The sequence below is a fragment of the Chiloscyllium plagiosum genome, chromosome 19 (assembly GCF_004010195.1).
Source record: "Chiloscyllium plagiosum isolate BGI_BamShark_2017 chromosome 19, ASM401019v2, whole genome shotgun sequence".
NCBI classification, from domain to species: Eukaryota; Metazoa; Chordata; class Chondrichthyes; order Orectolobiformes; family Hemiscylliidae; genus Chiloscyllium; species Chiloscyllium plagiosum.
This window is the reverse complement of record NC_057728.1, coordinates 44961076-44988940: the sequence shown is the minus strand read 5'-3', so window position 1 is coordinate 44988940 and position 27865 is coordinate 44961076. Positions and strand designations below refer to the sequence as shown.

General features: G+C 40.8%; 1 long non-coding RNA gene across 2 annotated transcripts in view; it reads left to right on the top strand.

Annotated features, from left to right (window-relative positions):
• Positions 1-27865, top strand: part of LOC122559739 — a 75935-nt gene that overhangs the window by 6727 nt on the left and 41343 nt on the right. For both annotated transcript variants that reach the window (XR_006314530.1, XR_006314531.1), the window contains exon 3: positions 2560-2881. This is a non-coding gene — a long non-coding RNA (uncharacterized LOC122559739). The remainder of the gene's footprint in view (positions 1-2559; positions 2882-27865) is intronic.

Below are 27865 nucleotides of genomic sequence, written 5' to 3'. Positions count from 1 at the left end.
TGTAGTTTCACCAATTTGAAGAGGCTATGCCTGGAGTTCACAATATGAGCAGTGACGGCTGTTTCCTTCCATTATCTCTGGCTTCTCATGCAAGATGATGCATTACTCTGGCATTACTCAGATCTGGAGAAAATGACATCAGTTACAATTCGGATCCATATATAGGTCGAGGATTGGGACATTCTACACAGGTTCTTTGTTTCTCCTTGAAACAAACTGGTGTCTTAAAAAGTCAGGAAAGCTGTGATTAGAATCGGCACAATCATCCTGAGCACAAGTCCTGAAGACAAAACCATTCAATGATGATGATGGTCCAATAATCCTTAATTTGTGCCCATGCTCTCTTTCAGAAAGTTGGAGAAAATGACAGTGAGGACACTTGATATGGGATCTCATCATGCTCCTTCGCTATCTCAGTAGATCTTGACCTGCAGCTTCTCTCTTAGCAGGCTGTGTAGCAGCTCCTGTAGGCAGCGCAGGTCTTGCTGTAGTTGCTGCCTCCTTCTTTGCTGTTTTCAGACTTGAAACAAGGCCAATAAGAACTCAGGCTCTAACAATGTCTACATTAGATGTGGGAGCAGATAATCTGTAGGTCAGAAAGACAAAATAATTTTATGGAAGCACCTTCTGAGTCCTCACACTCAATCATGTGTATTATGTCATGGGAACTTCATAAGGAGATCAATGTCATGTCTTCATAAGGAAACCTGAGATATGTAATATTATCCAAATGTAAATTGTACAACAGTGTTTTCATTCATATTGTGAGAATAAGATTCTTCCAGTGACAGAAGAGCCTACCTCTGCTAAAAGAAATATCCTCAAACATCACATTCTTGCATACTTACAGTTCACCATGTGAATGTGGCAGATGTGAAGCATTGTTTTCCAGTCCTAGGTATGGAATGTGTTTCTGAAATATAAATATTGCTTTAACTGGTTACATTTGTTTTGCTTACATGACAAGGAGGCAATTAATGTGCATAATGCTTTGGTTATGATTCCTTTGAGGCCATAGATATTAATGTGTATTCTTGGACAATGCCAATGGAGTTTAAATTGAATTGTGATAGGTGGCATTACTGAATCATTGCAGTCATGAATTGTCACTACCCCGAGCGGGGCCTCAGATTCCAAACAATTTACTCCATCACTGAAGGGAAAAAAAACAGTGACTTACTCCACTCGCTTTGCATGTGGTGTCAGCCATTTCATATAGTCATTGCACAGTTGAATTTCAGAATAACATAACAAGGTTGAACTTTGAGGTTTGTTGAATGATTTATAGGCTTGACCTGAGATACAAGCTAACATTCCCATCCCAGCTTTCATATCTGTTATCCCTTTGGTCTCAATCACCTTTCAAACTCCCCCATTTCTGTTGAACTTCCTCCTATAATTTTATACTCAGAGCCTATGGCACTGTGAATTGCTGTGCCCTTGTTTCATATTCATTATCCCAGGTCATGGTCAGAGTGACTGTGAATTTTGAGCAGGCCAGTGCGGACTGAGAAAAACTCAGCCCCAAGACTGATATCTCCACAGCATCCTAACTGACCTACAAGTAATCCCTGGATTTAACCTGCAGGCTTGACCATGGTCCAATCACTAAACTGCAAAGACTCTGATGTCTAGACTATGATTGAACCAAGCACCTGATTGATCATGGCAATCCTGGATTAAGATCAGACAAACATCTGTACTGACTGTGGTAGCATCCCATAATTGACTGCAGATTCATGACCCCACTAAGGTCTGTTCCACTTTGACTTTTAGACATGGCCATTTGCTTGCAGCATGTGCAGTGTGCTCGTTGTGTAAGCTCTGGCACATGCTATGGGTGTGATGTTGATTTAGGGCAATGCTGTCTAGTGACATGTCCATTCCTATGACTGCTGAGTGCTCTCCATTCTGGGTAGCTGCCTGCCTATCCATTTGTGCTAAAAAGCAAAACAAGATATAGAGTCTGGCAGCCTCAACTTCACACTGAAGATTCTGTGTATTAAAAAGCAAGGGAAACCACAAAGGCTTGCAGTGTCTAAGGAGCCATGACGATGGACCAAATAGTTTAATTCTGCTCCTACACATTATGGTCTCATAAAGATATTTGATAATGCAAATTGTGCAAAAGATAATTGAGTAATATTTACAGAAACTCATAAGAACTCATGTGATTTATATTATACATTATCATGTGTACCTTTTGTACTCTATATCATGTGAAAAAAAATAGAGTTAACATAACATCACTAATATTCTACTTTTCATGTAAAAATACTATAATTATTAACGCACATTTTATATTACATTATTGTATGATATTTATTTTGAAAGTTAATTGCTGGAGTAGATTTCACTGATAGAGAGTTCAAAATCTGAAATGTTAGCTCTGTTTTCCCCTGTACAGATGCTGCTAGATCCGATGAACATTTCCAGAATTTTCTGATTAATTGGTCAGGGATGACAGTCTGGCTCCATTTATCTTCTTAAGCACCACAATATCACTAATAAATACCAAACATCATCTCTCAGTTCTAATCCATCTTTTCTTCTTTTCAGGTGGTGACAATTGCTCTGCACTTCCAGGACCTCCTGGTTGTCATGCTAGGGATTATATATGTTTAACATTCCAAACAGCAAACTCAGACAGGCTTACTTTAAACAGTTGCTCATCACTAGGGAATCAGATTAAATGCGGATTACATCATTGTTGCAGGGGCATTCATTCTAGAACACTCTCATCTCTACAGCATGTCAGCTTTATTTCTGTGAACAAAATGGATGTCTTCAAATTCCACAGAGAATCAGATTTGACACTGGCAACAGATGAAATAACATGAAATTCCAGGAGGAAGAGCCTCTTTCTTTGATCTTTCATATGGTATGTAGCTGTCTAATGGAACACTTTCTTACATAGTGAAATGCTAACTTTAACAAGATACTGACTGTCACGATGTGAGATCTACACTCCTGCAAGTGAACAGCAGCAAGCTTTATTGAACATATCTATATATGGAGGATGGTAAGAGTTACCATCGTATCTGGAACTTTATAGATCCAGCCTCCAATTCGCTGAGTGCTGATATCACTGACTGACATAGCCCCTTTCACAAATGCTAAGAAGCTATACTCAAAGTAAAAGTATAATTGTTTTTACCCTGCTCTGATTTTCCTAATGCACACCATGTATTTATTCACAATGAAATAAAAATAATCCCTTCTAAGCCAATCACAAAAAAATTGCTGGCTTAGCTTAATTATTCCGGTCTTGAAATATATCGTGCTTGCTCAGTTATCAAAACCCTTTGCGTATTTACATGCTAAGCAATAAAATTTCTTACCATTGAGTTGGGAGGACTTAAATTTTGTGGACTGAATCCAAGTCACACATTGCATTTCAATAAAGAGACCAATAGCAGAAGTTTCCTATTTTTAAATTAGGATAATTATTTTAAATTGTGGCTGTGCACAGCCAGATCATGGCTTGAATATATCTGGTTAACTTCCAGAGTTGCTCCATTGAAACTCAGAAACCAATTTTACAATATTCTCATTATGTGAATTTTTGTTTTGCTCCCAAGTATGAAACTGGGGCTTAAATTTTCCAGGTATGTATGACAGCTAAGGGACTGCAGTCATCTTCATTACATATTTGACAACTTGCGACAAAATATTGATGATTTTATGCATTGTGGCAGTTCCTCATTGTTAGTGGGATTTGAAGAATTTATTCTTATATTCAGCTCTAGGTAATTTTAGTCACACTGTTTGTTGAAACTTAAGGAAATGAAATGAAGATTATTAAAATATTATGAACAAGAACATGAATAATCCCATATATTACTATGTTCAGGTATCATTTTCCTTCCATTTTACTTTTTGACTTCAAAATATTCATATTTGATAGCTTTACTTATATAAAAAAATACTGGTTTTGCCTGCCAGCTTTTTTGTTCACCTATTGGTGCCTAGCAGGTTTTGAAAAGCTTTGTAGCTCAGGTTGAGGTTCTGGATGTAGGTTTACTCGCTGAGCTGGAAGATTTGTTTTCAGACGGTTCATCACCATACTAGGCAACATCATCAGCGAGCCTCCAGATGAAGCACTGGTGGGATGGCCCATTTTCTATTTATGTATTGAGGTTTCCTTATGTTTGTGGTGTCATTTCTTGTGGTGATATCATTTACTGTGAATGACATCATTTCCTGTTGTGATGTCATTTCCTTTTTTTCTCAGGAGGTGGTAAGTGGGATCCAAGTCAATGTGTTTGTTGATAGAGTTCCAGTTGGAATGCCATGCTTCCAGGAATTCTCATGTATATCTCTGTTCGGCTTGTCCTAGGATGGATGTGTTGTCCCAGTCGAAGTGGTGTCCTGCCTCATCTGTATGTAAAGATACTAGTGAGAGTGGGTCATGTCTTTTTGTAGCTAGTTGATGTTCATGTATCCTGGTGGCTAGTTTTTTACCTATTTATCCAATGTAGTCTTTGTTACAGTTTTGCTTGTTGTCTGTATAGGATCTTTCAAGATAATTAGCTGGGTTTGTGGGCTACCATGATGCCAAGAGGTCTGAGTAGTCTGGCAGTGATTTCTGAGATGTCTTTGATGTAGGGGAGAGTGGCTAGGGTTTCTGGGTGTGTTTTGTCTGCTTGTTTGGGTTTGCTGCTGAGTAATCAGCAGACAGTGTTCATTGGGTACCCATTCTTTTTGAATAACTGTGTCCTCTGCTTTTCATAGTTCCTCCGTGCTGCAGTGTGCAGTGCCTCATTGAAATGATGTTCTAATGCAGCTTCATTTGTGAGTGTTGGGATGATTGCTTCTGTAGTTCAGTATTTGTTCCGTATATGTTGTTTTCCTGTAGACACTGGTTTGAAGTTCCCCATTGTCTGTTCGCTGTACTGTGACTTCTAGGAATGGCAGTTTGTAGTTTTTTTCCTCCTCTTTAGTGAATTTTATGCCGGTAAGGATATTATTGATGGTTTTGAAGATTTCTTCTAATTTGTTTCATTTAGTAATGACAAAGGTGCCATCCATGTAATGGACCCAAAGTTTGGGTTGGATGGTTGGCAGAGCTGTTTGTTTGAGTCTCTGCATTACTATCTCTGCTAAGAACCCTGATATCAGAGATCCCATGGGTGTTCCGTTGGTTTTGTCTGTAGGTTTTGTTGTTGAAGGTGAAGTGGGTGGTAAGGCATAGGTCCATTCGCTCGATGATATTGTCCTTGTTGATGAAGTTGTGGTGTTTGGTGTGTCCTAGGTTCTTCTAATAGTTAATCATTGTTTCCTTGGCCAGGTTGATATTGATGGATGTGAACAGGGATGTTACATCTTAGGAGACCATTATTTCATCATCTTCTATCTTGGTGTATTTGATGGTCTTCAGGAATTCTTGGGTGGAGTGGATGGAGTAGAGTGAGTCTTCTACTAAGTGCTTTAGTCTTTGGTGTAGCTACTTGGCCAATCTGTAAGTTGGTGTTTCAGGTAGCGAGACTATGGGTCTGAGGGGGGCTCCTGGTTTGGAAATTTTGGGTAATCCATAAAAGTGTTGTGTGTTGGATCCATCTGGTTTCATTTTTTGGAAGTCAGTCTTATTTATTTCTCCAGATTTCTGAAGATTTTTGAGTAGGGTTGTGATTTGGTTCTCCAGTTGTAGAGTTGGGACTATCACCACGTGTTGGCATCTGCAAGTAATGCGTTTGCTTTCTTAATGTAGTCTCTTTAATTTAAAATGACTGTCAAATGTTCTTTATCTGCAGATAGGATAACAATGTTTCTTTTTCAGTCCTTCTAGTGCTTTCCTTTCTTGTGTATTGAGTGTGCTTCCTTCCTTTTTCTTGCTTAATGTTGGTGCAACTGTTGGTCTGATTGTTTGCTGGGTTTTTCTGTGAGTTGCTTGTCTTTCAGTGTTGTTTCTAATGCTGCTAAGAAATTTTTCTTGTCTGCATCCTGGAAGTTGCAATTTAATCCTCTTACTAAGACGGTTTTTTCAGTGTTTGTTAAAGGTTGGTCAAATAAGCTTTTTATCCATGCTTCTGTGTTGTCTGTGTTGTTGTCTAGTTTTTCTTTCTGCAGGTCTAATTTATTTGTTTTCTGTTCTTGTTGCTGTCCTGTGTTGTACTGTGTCTGTCCATTCATAGTCTGTTGTATTAGTGAGTAAAGAATTTTGGCGCGAAATATATTGGCACTTCGTTGATGTTAATTGTCATTATATTCACATGGATGGTGCATCATGCTATGCTTGTTTAGATCTTATAATAACTGTAAAACAACAACACCTCTTAGTTTTATAACGCCTTAATGAAATATCCCAAGGTGCATTTCAAATAAAATATGACAGCGAGCCACATAAGGGGATATTAATTAGGATAGCCAAATGCTTGGTCAAAGAGGAATGTTTGATTTGTCTTAAAGAAGTAAGATGAAGCAGAGAGTTGTAGAGAAATTAAGGAAAGAGTTCCAGAGTTTGCGGCCTTGGCAACTGAAACACAACTGCCAATTGTGAAGCAGTTGACATTGGGAGTGCGCAAGGGTCAGAGTTAGAGGAACATGTATCTCAGAGGGTTATGTGGCTCAAGAAGACAGATATTGAGAGGGCCAAAGCCATGGAGGAATTTGAAAAGAAGGAGTAGAATTTTAAAGTCAAGAACTGTGAATGCTGGAGATCTGAAACAAAAACAAAGAATGCCAGAAAAACCTAATAGTTCAGGCAACATCTGTGGAGGGAAAAGTAGAGTAAATGTTTTGAGTCCAGGTACTCTTCTGTTTTTGTTTAAAATGGAAATTTGGAAGAAATAATTACAGATGAGAAATAGAGTAGCAGAGACGGGAAGTGATGAGAGAGAGGTGTCACAGCAGAAGGTTTCCTATGAAGCTGATGCACCAGCATAGTCTAAATGGTTCATCAAGTTGGTTCCATTTTAGTCATAATTTTGCAGTAAAATAAATAGGCTTTACAATATTAGATGACCCTTTAGATGGACATTTTACCGAAAGGTGATGTGTGTAATATGGGTGTGACTTGCCTATACTGTGTGGCATTGCATTCGTAAGATCCAGATGAGATTTCTTTGTTTCTGCTTTCTGTAGGAAGGCATATAGGTTGGTTCCATCTGCACCACTGCATTGAATTGAATTGAATTTATTGTCACATGTACCGAGGCACAGTGAAAAGCTTTGTCTTGCAAACAATACAGGCAGATCGCACAGTTAAACAGCATAGATAAGTAAATAATAGATAAACAGCAGCAAAAGTCAAAACATAGGTACAGGCGAATGTTAAAAATTTGTGAGTCCATTCTGTATTCTAACAACAGTAAGATAGAAACTGTTTCAAAACCGGCTGGTGTGTGTGTTCAGACTTCTGTACCTTCTGCCCAATGGTAGATGTTGTAGAAAAGCAGTGCCAGGGTGGGATGGATCTTTGAGAAGGCTGGCAGTCTTTCCTTGACAGTGGGCCTGGTAGATGGATTCTAAAGACGGGAGGTTGGCCTTTGTTAATGTCCGGGATAAGTTCACCACTCTCTGTAACTGTCTCCGATCTTGAATTGTACATTTGCCAGGTCGTGATACATCCAGACAGAATACTTTTGGTGGCACACCTATAAAAGTTGGCAAGGGTATTCGCCATCATGCCAAATTTTCTCAGCTACCTGAGGAAGAAGGGATGTTGTTGGGCCTTTGTAGCCAGGGAATCCACATGAAGAGTCCAAGAAAGCTTGTTGTTGATGACCACTCCCAGGAGCTTGACACTCTCCACTTGTCCCACCTCTGTGCTGTCAATGTGTAGGGAAGCATAGCTAACACCCGACTGAAAGTCAATAATGAGTTCCTTGGTTTTGCTGGCATTGAGAGCTAGGTTGTTCTCAGTGCACCATTTTTCCAGCTCTCCCACCTCCTGTCGGTAGTCTCTTTCATTGCCATCGGAGATTTGACCAACTCTGGTGGTGTCATCAGCGAACTTGTAAATGGCATTAGTCTGGTATTTAGTGACGCAGTCAAGGGTATGCAGTGAGTAGAGTAGGGGGCTGAGTATGCACCTCTGGGGGTGCTCCAGTGTTGAGTGTTAGTGAGGATGAAATATTGTCCCCAATCTTCACTGATTGTGGCCTGTTGGTCAGAAAACTGAGGATCCAGTTGCAGAGAGTGGGGCTTAATCCTAGATCACAAAGTTTAGTAATCAGTCTCGAGGGGATAATAATGTTGAAGGCTGAACTGTAGTCAATGAGTAGGATTCTTACATAGCTGCTCTTGGTGTCAAGATGTTCTCGGGAGGAGTGAAGGGCAAGTGATATGGCATCAGACATGGATCTATTGGTCTGATAGGCAAATTGGAGTGGGTCAAGAGTAGTGGGGAGGCTGGAGTTGATTAATGCCATGACCAGTCTTTCAAAGCACTTCATGGCCACCGAAGTTAGGGCCACTAGGTGGTAGTCATTCACACATGCTGCATGAGCCTTCTTAGGCACAGGGATGATGTTGGCCCTCTTGAAACAGGCAGAGACAGTAGCCTGCTGCATGGAGAGGTTGAAGATGTCCGAGAAGACCTGTGTCAATTGATTTGCACATGCTCTGAGTGCACGGCCTAGTACTTTCCTTGCATTCACATGAAGGAAGACTGAAATGACCTCTGATGCAGTGACCTTTGGGATAGGTTCGTCAGGGCTTGTTGGAATAAATGTTGCCTCTCTGCCAAAATTCTGCTCAAAGTGAGCACAGAAGGCATTGTGACGATCTGGGAGGGATGTGTCATTGTCTGTTATCTTGTACTGTATCTTTTTAGAACCTGTGATGTCATTCAGTCCTTGCCATAATCAGTGGGTGTCTGTCTGGGTCTCTGTATCAAGAGATGATTGTGAAATTGTGCAAATTGTAATTGTGTTAAATCAAAATATATGCAAAGCCTTTGGAGGACATCACAATACAAGGCTACCAAAGCTTTTAATTGTTAGTAACAGCTAGTCTTGTGAATACATGGATATGAATGAGATATTGCAAAGAAGTTACAGGATTGTTGATGGTTCAAAATGTCTGAGTGTGAATATGAAATAGTTCACAGGCAACACTTCAAAAATGCACAATATTTTTGGTTTATTTCTACACTCCCTTACTTTAGATTTTATGATTGCAAGAAGTTGAAAAGTGTGGCGCTGGGATAACACAGCCTGTCAGGCAGTGTCTAAGGAGCAGGAGAGTCGACACTTTGGGCATATCCCCGTCATCAGCAACGACCTTTGCCATAAGTAAAGCCTAGCTCATTTTGCTATTACAAGTGCCTTTATCCACTTTACTATCCAGTTAAAATATTTCCAAATACTTAGCAGAAAAGGAAACAAATCCTTGAATTGTTAATTGCTTATAAGTGACTAGGTTTATGCTCATACCTCACATGATATATCTTCACTATTTGATTAAAAAAGTAAACATTACATTGGACCTCACAAAGTATTAAACTAAATTTCAAAGTCATTAATGTATAGACTAGAGAATCTGAAACAGCAATGTGTGTAGTAATGCAGTTGCACTGATTCCTAACCACTACTAACAATAACATAGCCTGTCAGATCTATGGATGTCAATATTGCCTTGCATTGGACACTTCAGTTATTAGAGAATCCACTGTAAAGACAATAAAATAAATAGCTGTTTCAGCAAACTTGAAAGAAATTTACTTCATCACTTGGATGCATAAATATACTAATAGTTACACTGAGGTTTTTTTATATTGGGTAGAATAATGATAAGCTCTGAAAATAAGCAATAGTGCATCTCTTTAAAAAAAAAACGGTTATATACACAACTTGTATTCTTTGGGCAGATTTTAATATTCCTATCTGATTCATTTGATCAGGCTGGAAGATGCAGGTGAATATTCTGCCATCTCACTGCCTCTGTGTGATTTAAATCCATCAAAGGAAAGCTTGCAGGGGCTCTTCCAATCAAGTCAATTGAGCTCCTTAAAAGGCCTCATAAATCTGTTAGGCTTGCCTGACATCTTCTGCCAGTGATATCATTCAAAGAGACCCTATCCTCAATTGAGGGAAATGGCATTTGGGGGGGAGGAGGTGACAGCAGGAAGCCAACCCCCTGCTTTTTCTGTCTACCTCTCACCCTACTCTCCACCCATGACTGGCATCATTCCCTTGGGTATCTCATGCTGCTCCACTTATCTGCCTCTGAAATTACTGTCGTTGAGTAGATTTTAAGTCATGTAACAGTTACTCTTAAAATACAGAGACATCTACCATGACTAACAAGTGGCCATCATCAGAAACTAACAGTTCTGAACATTAAAACATGCTTTGTTCATGAAATCCTACCTCAACTAACCTATAAGCCAAACACCTGTGATCAACACAACTTGTCTCAACATAACAAAGATTTCATTAGGTCTCAGGAGAATATTCACTGAACCAAAGAGAAAAAAAAACACACAAGATTAATTACAGTGCTGTCCACAATTCTTCACAAATGAGAAATCAGATGATATTACTGATTTCACTGAAATCAAATGATACTACTGATGTCAAAGGTTTGAAGAGATTGTTCGACAACTGTTGACAAACCTTCAAAATCTGATCATCTGACCTCCTTCATGACATAACTGCCAAGGGTGAACAGCAGACTATTAATGCAGACATTTTAACTATTTAAAAGCAGCAACGCTGAACAGCTCAGTCAGTTTCACAATGTTTAAATCTGATAAAATGGCATTATTGAAAAGATTGTGTGAGAATGGAAGGTTCACATTCATGTGATGTACAGTTTCAAATGGAGGAGATTGCTATTACTTTAAATGGAGGAGATTATGTGTTTCCGAAACACAATTACATTCTCTGGCATGTAGGAACAAATTACTGCAGATGCTGGAATCTGTCTTGAAAACAACAAATGCTGGAAATCACAGCAGGTCAGGCAGTATGCATGGAGAGAGAACAAGCTAATGTTTTGAGTCTAGGTGACTCTTCATCAGACTCGAAATGTTAGCTTGCTCTCTCTCCATGGATTCTGTTTGACCCACTATGATCTCCAGCATTTGTTGTTTTCAGTACATTGTCTGGCATTAGTTGTTCTAGTGTAACAACAAACTGCACCTGGTTGTTTCAACCTCCAGCAAGATTTGCAACCCAACCAAGTTGTCAGCCATTCATAAAGTCAGAAACTTTGGGAGAGATGGTGTAGTGGTAAACCTACTTTACTTTGAAACAATTGTACAAATCATTAGTTAACCATAAAAAAAAGGTTTGGAGAGCGATGTTGCATAAGATAGTTAGCACATGAAAGAGTTAACTGATCACAGGATTAGCCCTGCCTATCAGAAATATTAGATACTGTTCCTGGGAGGAGCTAACTGGTACTAAAATATTCAACGTGCTAACTCGAGTGAAATCTTGTGCATACGAGTATATTTTAGTAACAGTAAATGTATGCTTACTCTTAAGTTGAAGCTGATGTAAGCCACAGGAGTTAATTATGTATCTTGGATATAATCTAACTAAATACAATATACTTTTATTGTAATAAACATTGACTATTTACCAAATTTGAACTTATCTTCTGCCCAAGAATTCAGGTGGGCATGCTTCCCCAGTTGGTGTCAGTAGTTTCAACTAATCCCAGTATTAAGGATTGGTGGTAGGGCTGTGAATCTATGCAAGGTTTTGCCAAACCATATCATTCATCGTGGCAGTAGTGAGGATTTTTTCTAAGTTAGTGTTACACCATTTTATTCAAAACTAAAAGGCTGCTGTATTCATTTTGACAAAAATGTGTTTCTTTTAAAATATGGCATGTTACAGTTCATTTCAAACCTATTACTAGGGAATGTACAATAATAAACTTCAAAATGTATGCAAGAACATATAGTTGAGGCTGAAGGTCATTTTATGGAATCTACTTTAATGGGACAATCGCCAGACCACACTAAGAAAGAACTGCTTCATATTTAGGCAAGTCACCTGTTCAATTATATTGTTGGATACTCTTAGCTTGCCAGGTTCCTTAGGTACATGGTCCTCTCCTGGAGGAGAAGACTATCCAATGTTGACCCTGAACTTCACATCTGGCACTCTGGAATCATGTTTGAAGGATGACATTGAACTCCAGAACTTTGAAATCTGTAACTAATTTATGCAACAATATGGCATCTGATGACATGATTGGAATCAACAACAATTCAAATCAAAGGCATTGCACAGACAATTATTTGTGGCTTTTCCTTCACAACAGTATCTATACTCTCCCTGAATTAACAACTGGTCTATACATAGATGCTATTATCATGTCTCCCAAAAACATGAGATTTTGCTAAAATCTATCAATCTGTCAATTGCCTGTCAGAGAATTTCCATAAATGATTCCTTCGCAATGTATTATCAGGGCACATTTTCTCTATATAAATCCAATCATTTTTCAGGGAAACAAATCTGCCTCCAAATCCTGGCATACTATGGTGCCAGTTACCAATTTACTTTGCAAGTTACACCAAAGAGACTGTTTGGAATTATTTTTAAATGAGTAAGATTTTGAATGAACTTTCTGCGTGCTTTTTGTAATGAAATTGTAAATGTACATCATGAGATTCTCCTTTCTTGGTTTCCATTTTAATCATTGAAAGCAATTCCTTGCCTTGATCTCAGCACAAAGCAATTGCTGTGACATTAGAAATGAAACTGTTCAAATTTATCGTTAAAATTATCAGTCCCAGAGATTGCTGTTAGTGATATTAATAGTAAAACACCGATTGCATTTGTTTGACATACGTTCTATCTGTACATGTCTACTGTAAGAAAAATCATGCATAATTTAAAACAGATCATGTTGTTACATGACACAGGAATGTCAGACAAGTATCCAAATGCCAAAATTGCAAACAGTAATTTCTAGTCTATCAAATGTAATATCTCTCATGAGATTTAAAAAGGCCATTTATGCTTGGTGGTTTATGGATCCCGAACCATTTTAAAATTATACTATGAATGCCTGAAGCTTCCTGTTTCCCAGTCCAGCCGGCAATTGCTCATATTCTACTGAGTCTTTTCTAATTTGTTCCTGCCCGGCTTAATTTTGGCCTTCTGTACATGGGAGTATCTCTCATTCCTGTTAATCCATTTATCACTCTCTTCTCTCCTGTCTTCCCAGCATTATTCATTCTAGTGTGATGTAATCAAGTTCCCTGATGAGAAAATGAATTTAGTTCACAGACTGAACTCTCAGGTAAATCTGACTTCCAGTGAATTGGGAGAGTAAGGTTCAGTACCAAGTTGGTTCCCAATCAATCTTCAACAATCACAATATTCACTAATCTAAGATGCTAGGTAATTCAGGCAGAAGAACGTACATAAAGAAAATCCAAAAATGGGCACTGCAATCATAAAAATTCACATGAAGTTGCAGCACTGATGAGTCACAGGGACTGGAAGTAACTCATTTGCATTGTACATATCTCTGGTAGGAAAGGATCTTAAAAATTTATAATGGAGTTTGGGATAGTGGGAAATGAGTAAAAGGGAAGGAAGTAAAATGGAAATTATTGTACAAGGTAATGGTTCTGAAACGGTTAATGTTGGAGATGCATTAAATTCCACACAATCTGAGGCTGCCATACAGCCATGGGTGGGGAAATCAGGAGAATAGCTCTGAATCCCAAAAGGGATAGATTATAGACGATTATATCTTGTGTCTTTTATGTCTGTCAATAGTTATAGTAACTAACTAATGCAACTTTATATAACTGCTATCCTGCAATGAATCACATCTTTTGTTCTTTTGCTAAAACGAACAAGTGGCTGTTCTTTTACTACTGTTTCTTCTTTAAGATAGCTTTCAGACCCATTGAATAAAAAAGGAATGATGCAGCACCCATCTACCCACAAATACACATGACAGTCAGTGATTGGCATCATTGCTTCATACCACAAGGTGCGATAATGGAAAAAAAAACACTGGAGGAAAAAAATTCCAGAAGATTAATTGAGTTTACAGTCTTAAAGACTTTGCCACTTTAAAAATTACTCACAGATAGCAGCAGTTGCAAATGCCTGAACAAACAAGCAGTCAGCAGGAGCACATGGAAAAACCAACAAAGGAAAAGCAGCACTCCAGGCTAAAGCCTTTACTTCAGAATTGATAAGAAGCATAAGAAAAGCAGAATTAACCAGCAAAAAATTAAAGACTAGTTACACATACCAATTACAGATTCCATGAGGAAGCAAGATCCATAGGAGCATTTTTGGTTAATGGTTTGTCTATGAAACAGAGTTCTCAAGAGGGAAACTCTAAATGAATGACACAAAAGGGCAATCTGAGAAGATTAGAAGTGAAAAGAAAGAGCATTTAGAACTCTCAGTAGGCACTGTCATTGCAATGAAGTTCATGATGAGATATGGCTGCAGTAAGGATATTAAAAGACTTTACAATGATATTTTACATATGTTGTAGCTTCAGGAATATTGCAAAGCAGAAGTGAGGCATCAAAAGAGACAAGTATCAAAGCACATGGAGTCTAACAGAAGAAAATAGTCAAAAGACTTGATGCTATAGTAAGAGCAGAAAATTGATTATTTAAACTACTGTAAGAGCAAAAAGATTACATTTAAACTGCACAGAGACTGCTTTATTTAAAAAAGTTGTGGAAAACTAAATACACTGTGTTTTGGCCATGAAAGCCGTTGAAATATTGCAGAATTCAAAAGCTTTAAAAGTAAGGAGAATAGATAATAATATTGGAAGATGTGCAGGGGAAATAATAATACTAGCAAGAATTAATATCAGGGATGAATCAAAGTAGAACACAGATTGAACATCATGGTGAAATCCATTCTTAATTCTCAAGAGTTACTTCAAATTTAAATTCAAAATCACAAACCAATAAAAATATGCTACTATATTCAATAGAAACTACAGCTGATGATGGTATAAATTATCAAAACAAAAAAGAAGGCACAGATACTACCAAAGAAACTCACAGAACTTCACAGAAATGAACCCATTGGACATCAAAAGAGATGTACTCACAGGATGTGGGCATCATATTGCCCGTCTCTAATTGCCCAGAGGGCAGTGAAGAGTCAACCACATTGCTGTGGGTCTGGAGTCACATGTTGGCCAGATCAGGTAAGGAAGTCAGTTCCCTTCCCTAAAAGACATTATTGAACCAGGTAGGTTTCTTTTGGATAATTGACAATGATTTCACAGTCATCATTAGATTCCTCCCACCAGATTTTTATTGAATTCGAATTGCACCATCTGCCATGGTGGGATTTCAATCTTGGTTCCCAGATCATTGACTGGGTTTCTGGTTTAGCAATAATAAGACCATAAGACCATAAGATATAGGAGTGGAAGTAAGGCCATTCGGCCCATCGAGTCCACTCCGCCATTCAATCATGGCTGATGCGCATTTCAGCTCCACTTACCAGCATTGTCCCCGTAGCCCTTAATTCCTCTAGACAACAAGAATCTATCAATCTCGGCCTTGAAGACATTTAGCATCCCGGCTTCCACTGCACTCCGTGGCAATGAATTCCACAGGCCCACCACTCTCTGGCTGAAGAAATGTCTCCGCATTTCTGTTCTGAAATGACCCCCTCTAATTCTAAGGCTGTGTCCACGGGTCCTAGTCTCCTCGTTTAACTGAAACAATTTCCTAGCATCCACCTTTTCCAAGCCATGTATTATTTTGTACGTCTCTATTAAGTCTCCCCTTAATCTTCTAAACTCCAACAAATACAATCCCAGTATCCTCAGCCGTTCCTCATATGTTAGACCTAACTGCATATCTCCCCAACCCTTTCCAGCTCTTAACTTCACTTTATGCCCCTATTGATCCGGGCATAAACTGCAAGCAACTGCACGCAATATTTCGGGGGAACCGAATGAACAAATGAAATAAACGACTGGAGAAAGCCACAGAAACCTGTCGTTTCCAATAAAACATCTTTTGCTCAATCCTGCGCTGTGCACTTATCCTGAGCCCGATGCTCCAGTAATCTCTTGTCCGTGTCAGTAAAAGCTGCTCCACGAGGATTAATTACAGAACAGGTGCATCTAAATGGATTGAATTGCTTGAAGATGTAGACCATGGGATTGAGCACTTTCACCCAAAACAGTGACTGCAGCAGTACAGAATGAACAGTGCAAATGTGAGTATTATATTGCGCAGTACCTCAGTGAAATGGGAGGGTGGACGTTTAGGCAAGTTAGTTCTTGTGGGAGGGAGAGGTTACTCCGATAAAGGGTGGTTATGATATGTGAAACGCAAAGATGTGAGACAGCGGGTGTTTGAAGAAGGAAAGGATGATTAGAAGATGGCTGTTGTAACCTCCTTGTTCTAGAAAGGATCAAGGCAAAAGATGGAAAATTATAGGCCAATCAGCTTAACCTTGGATTCTAGAATTTTACCAACAACTGAGGTTAAGCTGATTGGCCTATAATTTTCCATCTTTTGTCTTGATCCTTTCTTGAACAAGGGGGTTACAACATCCATCTTCCAATCATCCGGGACCTTTCCTGACTCCAGTGACTCTTGAAAGATCTCAACCAATGCCTCTGCTATTTCCTCAGCCACCTCTCTCAGAACTCTAGGGTGTATCCCATCGGGGCCAGGAGATTTATCAATTTTAAGACTTTTTAACTTTTCTAGCACTGTCTCTTTCGTAATGGCAACCATACTCAACTCAGCCCCGTGACACCCTTTAATTTTTGGGATATTACTCATGTCTTCCACTGTGAAGACTGACGCAAAGTACTTGTTAAGTTCTCCTGCTATTTCCTTATCTCCCATCACTAGGCTTCCTGCATCAGTTTGAAGTGGCCCAATGTCTACTTTTGCCTGTCGTTTGTTTCTTATGTACTGAAAGAAACTTTTACTATTATTTCTAATATTACTGGCTAGCCTACCTTCATATTTGATCCTCTCATTTCTTAATACCACCAGGATGGAAAGCAGGTGGTCAGGAACAATATTGGCCCGCTAAAGACTGACTATGCCAATGACTATGTGGAAATGCAGATATGTTAAACAATTTCTTTGCCTCATTATTTACAGTAGAAAAGGAGATTGGAAGTCCCAAGGAAATTAAAAGTGGATTGGGAGAGAGATAGAATAAAATTAACTTAAGTAAATCATTGGTAATGAGGAAATCAATGAAATTAAAGAGTGACAAATCCCCAGAACCTGATGACACCAAGTTAGGCAGCATTGTAGCCAGTATAGATGACAGTATAAAATTACAAAGAGATATTGGTATATTAGGTGAATGGGCAAAACTGGGGCAGATGGAGTTGCATGAAAGCAACTGTGAGATTATCTATTTTGGACCAAAAAAAGATAGATCATGGTACTTTCTGGATGGTACAAAGTTAACTACATGGATGTCCAAAGAGACTTGGTGGTTCAAGTGCTTAGATCTTTAAAATGCTGTCTTCAGATGTAGAAAATAACCAAAAAGACTAATGAAATGCTAGCCTTTACATCTAAAAGAATAGAGTATAAGGGAGTATAAGGATGCAGAAGTTATGCTGCATCTGTACAAAACCTGATTAGACCTCACTTGTAAAACTGTGAGCAGATATGAGCAGCAGAGCTTCGGAAGGAGATATTGGCCTTGGAGGGTGTACAATGTAGGTGTACAAGAATGATGCCTGGATTTCAGGGATTAAATTATAAGAAGAAATTATATGAATTAGACCTGTTTTCTCTGGAATTTAGAAGCTTAAAGGATTGTCTGATCAAAGTCTTTGCAATATTAACAGGAAAAGACAGGATCGATAAAGATAAACTACTTCCATTGGTAGGGGGTTCTAGAATTAGGAGCATTGTTTAAAAGTGAGGGCCAGACCACTCAAGAGAGATGTTAGGAAGCACTCTGCACACAAAGAGTGGTTGAGGATTGGAACTCTCTTTCACAAATGGTGGTTGATGCTAGATCAGTTATTAGTTTTAAAGACTTTTTTTGTTCAGCAAATGTATTAAAGGACAAAGACTAAAGACAGATGTATAGAGGTAGATCCCAGATTAGTAATTACCTCAGGCTCAAGGGGCTGAATGGCCTATTCCTGTTTCTATATTAATACAACTTCTACAATTACTTTAATCACAAAATAAATTAAATTCTTGAAAGAGTGAGATATAAGCAAAATCCTTCATATCCAGAGGAGTCCATGGGTAATTATATTAATGAATTCTGCAGATTAGTGAAAAACTGAGACTCTGGAGATCTGAAATCAGGAATGATAAATGATAGAATTATTATTGGAAATATTGTGTCTTTGGCAGATTTGTCAGAAGAGAAGTTAATTCAAGTCCCAGATTCATTACCTTCAAGAATGCAGCAAGAGGAGATGTAGGGGGCAGAACATGAAAGAAATCTCTAGAATAGGGGAATAGAATAGACTGAAACTTTGTCCTGTTACTACTCTCTCTCATTCACACTTTAATTTACAACCACTTTACATCACTCATTTTCTCTTTAACTACCATTAACAACCCCTTTCTTTAGTACTAGGCCTCAACAGCACCCATTATCTCTCCCCTGTCTCTGTCAAAAGTTATTAAAAGTATCTAATCACTTGCAGTCCTAAAAAAGTCATATTCAACTTGGAATGCTAACTGTTTCTCTCTCCACAGAGATGTCAGATTTGCTGAGTTTATTTCAGATTTCCAACATTGACAGTATTTTTCACATATTTAAAAGAATATTTTGAGGCCCAGCTTGGGTATCTGACAGTTGGAAATCTGGGAGAACACAGTGGTTGATTGGTGAGTAACCACTGTTAAGAATTGTGAAAATTGTTGATATTGGAAAGAAAGTGTAAAATGTTAAGTACCTACCTCACAATTAATTAAGAGATAGTACCAAATGGAAGTAATAAAAAACTAAGCCTACTATTATTCACTTTATCCTTAAGTATTCAGGTTTATTGCAATACTATTGTTTAGTACTATAAGTGGTTGCTCAAGACATTAATGTAAATCAATAATTTTGAATATAATCAGTTGACTCAGACAAAAAAAACGGGTGGAAACATGTTATAAATGCAGGATGTGGGGCTCCTAGACACAGGTATAATCCGGGACAAGCTCATATCCAATAAATGGGAGAAACTGAGGACTACAGATGCTGGAGGTCAGAGTCGAATAGTGTGATGCTGGAAAAGGACAGCCAGTCAGGCAGCATCCGAGGAGCAGGAAAATTGATGTTTCGAGCATAAAGAAGGCCTTGAAGCTTCGATTCTCCTGCTCCTCAGATGCTGCCTGACCAACTGTGCTTTTCCAGCACACACTCTTCGATGCATATCCAATAACTGTCAGCATCTATCAAAATCTCAGCTCAAAGTTTATGAACAGGAGAGCAAACTGCAGACATTGTGCTATGTCAGTGTGGGGGGAAGATTACCTGGATGTTTTTTACCAGATGTAGTTACACCCATTGAGATTGTGTCTTCTGATTTGGTCGGGGACAAGATAGCGAAACTGTTAGGAAAGCAGGAATACAGGAGGTTCAGCCTTGACAATTGCTAAGCAAGTTTGAGATTCTTTTTGGCAGGACCTGTAAACAGAAATTAGAGTTAACGTTTCAGGTCCAGTAACCCTTCCTTAGAACCGGACTCCAGACATTAGCTTGATTTCTCTTCACAAGTGCTGCCAGACTTGCTGAGCTTTTCCATTTCTATTTTTGTTTCTGATTTACAGCATCCGTAGTTCTTTCAGTTTTTATTGAGATTCTTTCTGTTGGTTTGGGTGAAAGTGGGATCTGTATGACGGACAGACTAACTGACTGTGGCTTTGTGGTAGAGGGATTCATTCAAATGGGGAGAGCTTAAAGGAATGTGATAGTATGGACTGTATAGTAAGAGGGATTTGCATTGAATTGAATTGAATTGAACTGAAGTGATTGTCATGTGTACTGAGGCACAGTGAAAAGTTTTGTCTTGCGAGCAATACAGGCAGATCACATAGTCAAGTAGCATAGACAGTAAATAATAGTTAAACAGCAACAAAATCAAAAACACAGGTACAGGTAAATGTTAAGAGTTTGTGAGTCAGTTCAGTATTCTAACAACAGTGGATAGAAACTGTTTTGAAACCGAGTGGTGCATGTGTTCAGGCTTTTGTACCTTCTCCCCGATGGTAGAGGTTGTGAAAAACACATTGCCAGGGTGGGATGGCACTTTAAGAATGCTGGCGGTCTTTCTTTGACAGCGGGTCTGATAGATGGATTCTATAGATGGGACGTTGGCCTTTGTGATTGTCTGGGCTGAGTACACCACTATCCGTAACCATCTCTGGTCTTGAATGCTACAGTTGCCATACCAGGTAGTGATACATCCGCCGCCTTCGCCTCCACGCCTACTTCTTCAACAAGGACTCTCGTCCACCCTCTGACGACCCCTTCTCCAACCTCCAACACACCCCATCCACCTGGACACCCCGTGCTGGCCTTTTACCTGCCCTCGATCTCTTCATATCCAACTGCCGCCGTGACATTGACTGCGTCAACCTGTCCACCCTCTCACCCACTCCAACTTCTCACCCTCACAATGCGCAGCCCTCCACTCCCTCCGCCCCAACCCCAACCTCACTATCAAACCAGCAGACAAGGGAGGCGCAGTGGTAGTTTGGCGTACCGATCTTTACACCGCTGAAGCTAGGCACCAACTCATGGACACCTCCTCCTACTGCCCCCTTGACCATGACCCCACCTCACACCACCAAACCATAATCTCCCAGACCATCCATAACCTCATCACCTCAGGAGATCTCCCATCCACCGCCTCCAACCTCATAATCCCACAACCCCGCACCGCCAATTTCTACCTCCTGCCCAAAATCCACAAACCCGACTGCCCCGGCCGACCCATTGTCTCAGCCTGCTCCTGCCCCACCGAACTCATCTCTGCATACCTCGACACTGTCCTGTGCCCCTTAGTCCAAGAACTCCCAACTACTTTCGGAACACCACCCACGCCCTCCATCTCTTCCATGATTTTCGCTTCCCTGGCCCCCAACGCCTTCACGATGGACATCCAGTCCCTATACACTTCCATCCGCCATCACGAAGGACTCAAAGCCCTCCTCTTCTTCCTCTCCCGCCGAACCAACCAGTACCCTTCCACTGACACCCTCCTTCGACTGGCTGAACTGGTCCTCACTGTTAACAACTTTTCCTTCCAATGCTCCCACTTCCTCCAAACCAAAGGAGTAGCCATGGGCACCCGCATGGGCCCCAGCTATGCCTGCCTCTTCGTCAGATATGTGGAACAGTCCATCTTCCGTAGCTACACTGGCACCATTCCCCACCTTTTCCTCCATTACATCGATGATTGTATTGCCGCTACCTCGTGCTCCCACGAGAAGGTTGGACAGTTCATCCACTTTACTAACACCTTCCACCCTGACCTCAAATTTACCTGGACCGTCTCAGACTCCTCCCTCCCCTTCCTAGACCTCTCCATTTCTATCTCGAGCGAACGACTCAACACAGACATTTACTACAAACCGACCGACTCCCACAGCTACCTAGATTACATCTCCTCCCACCCTGCCCTCTGTAAAAATGCCATCCCATATTCCCAATTCCTTTGCCTCTGCCGCATCTGCTCCCAGGAGGACCAATTCCAATACCGAACAACTCAAATGGCCTCCTTCTTCAAAGACCGCAATTTCCCCTCCGACGTGGTTGACGATGCTCTCCACCGCATCTCCTCCACTTCACGCACGTCCGCCCTTGAACCCCACCCCTCCAATCGCCACCAGGACAGAACCCCACTGGTCCTCACCTTCCACCCCACCAACCTTCGGACACATCTTTTCATCCTCCGCTATTTCGGCCACCTCCAAACAGACCCCACCACCAGGGATATATTTCCCTTGCCACCCCTATCAGCTTTCCGGAGAGACCACTTCCTCCGCGACTCCCTTGTCAGGTCCACACCCCCCACCAACCCAACCTCCACTCCCGGCACCTTCCCCTGCAACTACAAGAAGTGCAAAGCTTACGCCCACACCTCCCCCCTCACCTCCCTCCAAGGCCCCAGTGGATCCGTCCATATCCGTCGCAAATTCACCTGCACCTCCACACACATCATTTACTGTATCCGCTGCACCCGATGTGGTCTCCTCTACATTGGGGAGACAGGCCATCTACTTGCGGAATGTCCATGGGAACACCTCCGGGACACCCGCACCAACCAACCCAACCGCCCCGTGGCTGAACATTTTAACTGCCCCTCCCACTCCACCAAGGACATGCTGGTCCTTGGTCTTCTCCATCGCCAGACCCTGGCCACACGACGCCTGGATGAAGAACGCCTCATCTTCTGCCTAGGAACCCTCCAAACACACGGGATGAGTGTAGATTTCTTCAGCTTCCTCATTTCCCCTCCCAAATTACACCCCTCCTACTTTTCATCTCAGCCCGCTTGGCAAACCAGCCTCATTCCTGAAGAAGGGCTTATGCCTGAAACGTCGATTCTCCTGCTCCTTGGGTGCTGCCTGGCCTGCTGCACATTTCCAGCACCACACTTTTCAACAGTGATACATCCAGACAGAATGCTCTTGATGGCGCACCATTTCACTGCAGCAAAGAGTGGGCCTAAGCTGAGTTTCCTGCTTATGACCAGGGTCTGGAGTAGCTTCTCAGGGCTGGAGAGGAACTTAGAATGGGAGAAGGATGATCCAGTGATTGTGGTCCATGTGTGATCCAAAGACATAGACAGGACAAGGAAAGAGTTTCTATAGAGTGGGTCTGAGGGACTAGACACTAAATTAAGAAGCAGGACCTCAAAGGTAATAATCTCTGGAGGGTAGGAGGAGGTCAAGTTAATTCCAATCGCCAGTAAAGTGATGAAGAGCACATTATTGATACTGTGGTCTGATGAGTCTCTGGTTCAGAGGTACTTCCTACAATGGTCTTAAAAAAACGTAGCTTGTGATATAGTTGATACATTGGTTTTAATGCTCCAAAATTCCTTAGATTAGGAGAAAAGTCCATTAAATCGGAAAATACAGAATGTAACTCCTCTATTCAAAAAGGAAGGGAGACAGAAAGCACGAAACTGACAGAAACCTATCTGCGACAGGAAGATTTGAAGATTTGAGAAGCTATTATGAAAAATGTTATAGCAGACACGCTGAGAAAAAAACATGATAAACAGGCAAAGTCAACATGGTTTTGTGAAAATGAATGCAAACTCCACACAGACAATTGACCGGAGGTGGTATCCACCAGTTGCTCTTTATTTAATTGACTAATAAAGAACAACTGGTGGATACCACCCCCAGCTGATTGTCTGTGTGGAGTTTGCACATTCTCCCCATTTCTGCACGAGTTTCCTCCCACAGTCCAAAGATGTGTAGGTTAGATAGACTGACCATTCTAGCAATATTTTGTGTTTGATTTTGTCTACTTTCTGTGGTTTTATTTACCCTAATGAAGAAGAGCATATCTTCTCAACATCACAACTATTGATCTCACCCTGCTTGGCTGTTGTATGGAACCCCCTACGTGTTAACCCCTTAAAGCCAAATACATAACAATATTGTCAAATTTGATGGAATTTTAATGCATTTACTTTAGGGGAAATTTGGCATGTTAATATGCTGCAGTTTTTCTTATCTGCGATGTTTTGTGTTATGTTGCTGAAAATATTACTGATGAAATACTTAGCAGTTGTAGTAAAATCATGCGTATACTTAGGATGAAGAAGATTATGAGTACCACATATGCTTGGTCCAGTTCTTGTTGGATTCATTTGGATATCAAAGTTGAAACTTTATTGCTGGAACAGCACAGCAGGTCAGGCAGCATCCAGGGAACAGGAGATTCGACGTTTCGGGCACAGGCCCTTCTTCAGGAATGAGCAGAGAGTGTTCAGCAGGAGAAGATAAAAGGTAGGGAGGAGGGACTTGGAGGAGGGGCGTTGGAAATGTGATAGGTGGAAAGAGGTCAAGGTGAGGGTGATAGGTCGGAGTAGGGTGGAGGCGGAGAGGTCAAGAAGAAGACATTTCCAACTCCCCTCCTCCAAGTCCCTCCTCCCTACCTTTTATCTTCTCCTGCTGAACACTCTCTGCTCATTCCTGAAGAAGGGCCTGTGCCCGAAACGTCGAATCTCCTGTTCCCTGGATGCTGCCTGACCTGCTGTGCTGTTCCAGCAATAAAGTTTCAACTTTGATCTCCAGCATCTGCAGACCTCACTTTCTCCTCTGTGTGGAATTTGCACATTCTCCCCATTTCTGCACGAGTTTCCTCCCACAGTCCAAAGATGTGTAGGTTAGATAGACTGACCATTCTAAACTGACTAGAGTGTCCATGGATGTGTAGGCTAGGTGGATTAGCCATGTGAATGCAGGATTGCTGGGAAAGGTAAGGGGGTTGGGTCTGGGTGGCATGCTCTTCGGAGGGTCAGTTTGAACTTGATGGGCCAAATAACCTGCTTCCACACTGAGAGAATTCTATAATTCTATATACAGTTCATGGATTTCCGAAGGTATTTGATAATAGGGTTTATCTGAGGTTATTGTGAAAAATCAAAGCTCATGCATTCCGGCTAACATTGACAAGGATAGAAGCTTTGCTGCTGAACAAGAAACAGAGTAGGCATAATGAGTTATTTTCTGGTTGGCAGAATGCACTGAGTGGCATGTTACAGAGGTCAGTGTTGGGGCCTTAACTTGTTCAAATTTATATAAATGACATGGGTGAAGGAACTAAAGGCATGTTCACTAAATTTGCTGAAACACAGGTATAGTTAGGAAATCATAAGGAGGCAGCTCAGGATTATAGCTGAAAATGTGTTGCTGGAAAAGCGCAGCAGGTCAGGCAGCATCCAGGGAACAGGAGAATCGACGTTTCGGGCATAAGCCCTTCTTCAGGAAGGGCTTGTGCCCGAAACGTCGATTCTCCTGTTCCCTGGATGCTGCCTGACCTGCTGCGCTTTTCCAGCAACACATTTTCAGCTCTGATCTCCAGCATTTGCAGACCTCACTTTCTCCTCAAAGAGCTCAGGATTATAGACAGGTTCACTGGATTGAGAAAGTCTGGCAAATAAAATATAATGTTGGAAAATGTGGAATTGTCCATTTTTGCAGGAAGATAAAAAAGAAGCATATTTTGGGTGGCCTAGATGCTTAGGATTTTGATATGGTGGATGTGGGAAGTTATGTTGCCTCTTGTGGGAGAAACTAGAACCAGCAGTCATTGTTCAAAAAAAGGGAATCACTCAGTTAAGACAGAGCAAAGGAGAATTTGTTTTCTCAGAGAGGGTAGAGGTCTTTGGAATGCTTTTCATCAAAAGGCAGAGAAAACAGAATTGTTGATATTTTTAAGGCAGAGATAAATGAATTTTCAAATAAGTAAGGGAGTGGTTGGCTGCAAATTGAAGTAATCACATCAGCCATGGTCTTATTGATTGACAGAACAGGCACACGGAGCCAAGTGAACTAATCTTCCTTCTAATTTGTATGTTCATGTACTCGTACAATTTAATGAAGTCAAAAAGTCTTGCCTTTGGAGAAAACTACTTAGAATGTGGTCAAAGAAGAAACCAGGAAAGATTGGGGCAATCCAATGAAGAGAAGGATAACCTTATAACAGGACAGCATAGGCCAAACCACAGAAAATAACTACCTGAAGAACTGTAAATGCCATAAATCAGAAAGAAAAACAGAAGTTGCTAGAAAAGCTCAGCAGGCCTGGCAGTGTCTGTAAAAAGATATCCTTCTGAGAAATGCACTGGTCCCAAAATGTTAACTCTGATTTCCCTGAACAGAAAATAAGAGTTAAGGCCATGCTGTGGAACAAAAATGTCTCCCAAGCCCAAGTAGTACTCAGCTATGACAAAAAAAATACTGCATTTGTACATCTTCAAATATCTCACCAATATTTCAAAAGAAGTAACTTAAAAGAAGAACAAAGGACCCAATACCCAGCATGAGCAAAACCAATGTAGTGTACAAAATTCCATGCAAGGACTGCACAAAACACTAAATAGGACAAACAGGAAGACAGCTAGCCATCTGCATCCATGAACACCAACTAGCCACGAAACGACACGACCAGCTATCCTTAGTAGCCACACATGCAGATGACAAGCAACATGAGTTCGACTGGGACAACGCTACTATTATAGGACAAGCCAAACAGAGAACAGCCAGGGAATTCCTAGAAGCATGGCACTCATCCACAGATTCAATCAATCAATAAGCACATCAACCTGAACCCAATATACCGACCACTGCAGCGGACAGCTGGAACTGACAACCGGAAGCGGCAGATTCAAACCACTACAAATGCCAGAGGAAAGATCACAGAAGCGCTTCACAGGAGACCCCCATGCACTGAGGATGTCACCTAGACAGGGGACGAAACGTCTGCAACAAAAATTCCCAGTTTGGCGAACACAACCACAACAAAAGAAATAACTAGTGAAAGAGTTGATATAGTGGTTTTAATCTTCCACAGCTCATTAGAATCTGAGAAAGTTACTTTAGATTAGAAAACAGCTAATTATTCAGAAAGGGAGGGTGACAGAAAGCAGGAAACTACAAGCCAGTTAGCTTAGTATCTATCACAGTGAAAATATTAGAAACTATTATTAAAGATGTTAGAATAAGGCACTTGGATAAGAGTCATAGAGATGTACAGCATGAAAACAGACCCTTCAGTCCAACCCGTCCATGCCAACCAGATATCCCAACCCAACCTAGTCCCACCTGCCACCACCCGGCCCATATCCCTCCAAACCCTTCCTATTCATATACCCAACTAAATTCCTTTTAAATGTTGGAATTGCACCAGTCTCCACCACTTCCTCTTGCAGCTCATTCCAAATAAGTACCACCCTCTGTGTGAAAAGGTTGTCCCTTAGGTCCCTTTTATATCTTTCCCCCCTCACCCTAAACCTATGCCCTCTAGTTCTGGACTCCCCAACCCCAGGTAAAAGGTTTAGTCCATGCCCCTCATAATTTTATAAACCTCTATAAGGTCACATGTCAGCCTCCGATGCTCCAGGGAAAACTGCTTCTGCCTGTTCAGCCTCTCCCTATAGCTTAAATCCTCCAACCCTGGCAACAATCTTGTAAATCTTTTCTGAACACTTCCAAGTTTCACAACATCTTTCCAATAGGAAGGAGACCAGAATTGCACAAAATATTCCAACAGTGGCCTAACCAATGTCCTGTACAGCCGCAACATGACCTCCCAACTCCTGTATTCAGTACTCTGACCAATAAAGGAAAGCATACCAAACGCCTTCATCACTATCCTATCTACCTGCAACTCTACTTTCAAGGAGCTATGAACCTGCACTCCAAGTCTCTTTGTTCAGCAACACTCCCTAGGACCTTACCATAAAGTGTATAATTACTGCTAAGATTTGCTTTCCCAAAATGCAGCACCTCGCACTTATCTGAATTAAACTCCATCTGCTATTGCTCAGCCCATTGGCCCATCTGATCAAGATCCTGTTGTAATCTGAGGTAATCTTCTTTGCTATCTACTACAACTCCAATTTTGGTGTCATCTGCAAACTCTTATGCTTGCATCCAAATCATTTATGTAAAAGACAAAAAATAGAGAACCCAGCACCGATCCTCATGGCACTCCAGTCTGAAAAACAACCCTCCACCACCACCACCTCTGTCTTCTACTTTTGAGCCAGTTCTGTACACAAATGGCTAGTTCTCCCTGTATTCCATGAGATCTAACCATGCTAACCAGTCTCCCATGGGGAACCTTGTCAAACACCTTACTGAAGTCCAGATAGATCACATTTACTGCTCTGCCCTCAATCTTCTTTGTTACTTCTTCAAAAAACTCAATCAAGTTTGTGAGACATGATTTCCCACGCAAAAAGCCATGTTGACTATCCC